General features: G+C 44.1%; 1 non-coding gene across 1 annotated transcript; it reads right to left on the bottom strand.

Moving 5' to 3' along the window:
* Positions 1-2,915: 2,915 nt before the first annotated feature.
* On the bottom strand, positions 2,916-2,978 carry LOC123152072 (small nucleolar RNA snoR101). Its single transcript, XR_006476018.1, has one exon. It is a non-coding gene; the product is annotated as a small nucleolar RNA snoR101 (small nucleolar RNA).
* Positions 2,979-4,074: the final 1,096 nt, after the last annotated feature.

The raw sequence follows: 4,074 nt of genomic DNA, 5'->3' as shown, positions 1-4,074 counted from the left end.
TTTAGTTGTACGGATTGCTCATCCGGTCGTGGCCTGAGACGAGATACGTGCGGCTACTATCAGGATGTTGGCACGCCGGGAGGTTTTGCTGGTCTTGTTTTATCATTATCGAAATGTCTTGTAAACCGGGATTCCGAGTCTGATCGGGTCTTCCTGGGAGAAGGTCTATTCCTTCGTTGATCGCGAGAGCTTGTCATGGGCTAAGTTGGGACACCCCTGCAGGGTTTAAACTTTCGAGAGCTGTGCCCGCGGTTATGTGGCAGATGGGAATTTGTTAATGTCCGGTTGTAGATAACTTGACACTTGATCCAAATTAAAACGCATCAACCGCGTGTGTAGCCGTGATGGTCTCTTCTCGGCGGAGTTCGGGAAGTGAACACGGTTTCTGTGTTATGTTTGACGTAAGTAGGTGTTCAGGATCACCTCTTGATCATTTCTAGCTTCACGACCGTTCCTTTGTTTCTCTTCTCGCTCTCATTTGCGTATGTTAGCCACCATACTTGCTTAGCCGCTGCTGCAACCTCACCACTTTACCCCTTCCTTTCCCATTAAGCTTTGCTAGTCTTGATACCCATGGTAATGGGATTGCTGAGTCCTCGTGGCTCACAGATTACTACAACAACAGTTGCAGGTACAGGTTTATTCGATGATCATGACGCGAGAGCGATGCTTGCTTGAGTTGAGTTCTTCTTCTGCTTCTTCGATCAGGGGATAGGTTCCAGGTCGGCAGCCTGGGCTAGCAGGGTGGATATTGTTTGAGTTTCTGTTTGTGTTTCATCCGTAGTCGGATGGTGCTCTTATGTAAGATGATGTTGTATTTGTGTGGCATTGTATGCCTCTTGTATGTATCCCCATCTATTATGTAATTGTTGATGTAATGATATCCACCTTGCAAAAGCGTTTCAATATGCGGGTCTATCCTTGGTGGGACCTTCGAGTCCTTTTGGATAGGGTCGCATAATGGGAGTGACAAAATGTGTTTGTTTTGTTTCTTTTTTTTAACTCGGCATTTTTTTGACAACGTTGTTCTGAACTTCTCTCATTTTATGACTTGTACTGAGGTACTTACTAAGCGGGATTTTCATGGGGTTTCTTTTTTTGCTTGAACTTTACAATTTGAATTTCTGTCATTTCTTTTATTCCGAACGGACCACCATTTTTAACTCGTACTGAGGTACTTACTATGCCCGAACTGGGGTGGTTGTCATGTGTCTCGGCGTGTTTTTTAACAAGAACAAGCAACCAAGTTTTTCAACGAATTTGAGAGAGAAGAAAGAAAGAGATCCACGTGGGGTTGTAGCGAAGAGGGCGGCTCCCGCATCATCAGTCCGCCAGTGCAAGATGGGGAATAGCAGCAGGTCACAAAGAGGGCGGCTGTCTGCCTCGACATCGCAGTACTGAGGGACGCGTCCCTGTCGAACTGCTAGAGATGGTACCACCCGGCGGTGAGCAAAACCTCCCCACAGACCACGGCATATTTTAAGTTTTTATTCCGAACGGACCACCGTTTTTAACTCGTACTAATCAATATTTTTAATTCAAACTATTTTTCCTTTCATCATCTCACAGAAATTGTTTCCACACATATAATACATGTACATAAATCATATTATCCATAGCACAAAAATCATCGGCCTATTCCTGTACAGAACTTTCAAGCACCCACATGAATACATGTACTTCCTGTACCATCTGTTTTGAACTTTGAAAGAAGCTATAACATCTGTTTCCCAAATGTGTACAAAATTTTAAGTTTCCAAGCATATACTGTTTGTTCCTTTTTGTTGATGGGCACCTGCCCCTACTCCTGTGGACTGACAGTGCCACGAAGTGGAGTTGAAGGAGAGGGGATCACGAGTGGCGGCTGGGTGCACCGGGATTTGGCCGCTTTAGGGGATCCCAGCTACCACCAAGTCATCCTCGAGGAGCTTGTAGAGGCAGGGAAGTTGGTCACCGGCTATCTGGTGTAAGTTTGGACTACCAGGTGCATCGGGATTTGGCCGCTTTAGAGAAACAAGAGGTCTGAACAAACATAAATTACATAGGTTACAGAAATTAGACAACTACTAGTACCGAATTCAGTAGCAGGAATGTTCAGACTGACGGTGTTATTATTTGTGTTTGTTTGTAAGCAAGGTTCTGGGGTTAAAAGAAACAAAAATGGAAGATTTTTTTATGTCGAGGCAGCAGGTCCGCCTTCTCAGTCGTGGCGCTCCGTCCACCTTCCTCCCCGCGCTCTGTCCGCCTTGCCCCCCATGCTCCGGCCGCTCCCTCCCACGCACGCCGGCCAACCGCATCCTCGCTTCCATCAGCTCCACCTCGACGGAGCAAAATTATCGCACAAAGTCGAACTTGCTGCTGTACCATCTTCACCAAGTTGAACTTGCAGTAGCCAGGGTATCCATATAGTACAAGTGGAACTACGACCACAATCTTCACCCAGCATTGCACCCGTTGAGAACCCAGACAGCTAGAGCGCCATCTCATTTTTCTTTGAACTTTTTCTTTTGTGTTGCATGCTCGTTGATAGATTCCCTGCAGCGGCCAAATCCAGGTGCCGCTCGTGAACTCCGCCTCCATCAGCTCCACTTCGCCGGAGCAATCAGTTCAGAACTTTTTGAGCCACCATTTTTTTGCAAATAGTACCTCTTCCTGTGCTTCTCTCCTTTTTCATCCCTGATTATGTTTGAGCTTCCTGTGAGAGTGTCATTGACACAAGCAGAGGACTTCCATCAGCGCTCAACTTGGACGGCTGCCAGCAACCGTTGTGGACGGGCCGGTGGTGGTGTGGCCCAACCAAAGGAGGTCGATGGCTGTGCGATGCGTTGCCGAGATGACACATAAGAATTGAACTGAATGGATTTTAGATATTGAACTGAACCGAAAGAAGAAACTGGACATCACACACACATTTCTACATCAGGATTGATATAGTGTCCACATGAACTTACTTGAAGTTCAGAGATCAAGTGTAAGACATCATTTTGAAGAAGCAGCGCTGGTGGTCGGGAGATCAAGAAGAAGCACTGCCTGGCTGCACAAAATAAAAAGATAAGAACAAAGTGAAGCACCACGGTCTGTGTACAAGCAGATGGAAGAAAATTTCCAAGGAGTGGTGGCCGCCAGATACATCATTTTTCAGTTAAAACAATGTATCTCTGTAGATAGCAGGAACAGAACTTCTTTTAGATAACTCAATCATATAAAATGAAACAATATGAGATGGAAGAGTAAAGCAACAGGAGAATGCAATGCGAGTTTGTAAATCATGTAAAGAAAGAACAACTTGATTTTCCAAAAACCATAGTATCCAACTAGTTCTCCACCTAAAGCTCAAACAGGCCCTGCATGCTCAGCTAATTAACCACACATGTGACTGTTCTTTTGCACTACACCATATTGCACATTCACATGGCCATGTATAAATGATTTTCTTCTAGGTATAACATCAAAAACAATAGAAAACTTAGCTTGGGAGATGGAGGAACATGAACGGGTCTGCTTCTCACCGCCGCAGCTGCAGAACATATTGATTTTTCAGTAGAACAAAAAGAATTGATCTATATGTGATCCATCACAAAACAAATCGTGCATGCATACATATATCACAAGTTCAGAACATCACAGCTCACAAGCACATCCTCTACGCTTTGGACCTTGCGAATTGCTGCAGTCCCAACACTTTGTATGTGGCCATAGTGATGCCTCCGCTTCATGTCACACAAGATCCATGTTGTGACGCCCGGGTAATTAAACTACAGTGATCCTATGCTAGTGATGCCACGTCACCTCGATTATAGTTGCTAATCTCGAGTTAGTTCGAAACCGATTCAAATTCAAATTCAAAATTTGGTAAATAATAAAAGTTTTCAAACATTAAAATAAAATTGTTAGGTTTGTACTAGATATTACATAGATAATTATGGTGCAACAAACCCATTTTTATAAAATGCCTACGTAGTATAAAATGAAATTAAACAGAAAGGAGAATAGATAAAAAGAAAACAGAAAACTAAAACTAGAAAGAAAAGAAAAGGAAAGAGAGAAGGCCCCCCCACTAGGCTTCGGCCCAGC

Source organism: Triticum aestivum, chromosome 1B, assembly GCF_018294505.1.
Source record: "Triticum aestivum cultivar Chinese Spring chromosome 1B, IWGSC CS RefSeq v2.1, whole genome shotgun sequence".
Taxonomy (NCBI): domain Eukaryota; kingdom Viridiplantae; phylum Streptophyta; class Magnoliopsida; order Poales; family Poaceae; genus Triticum; species Triticum aestivum.
The sequence above is the reverse complement of the archived record's forward strand: the minus strand, read 5'-3'. Positions and strand labels throughout refer to the sequence as shown.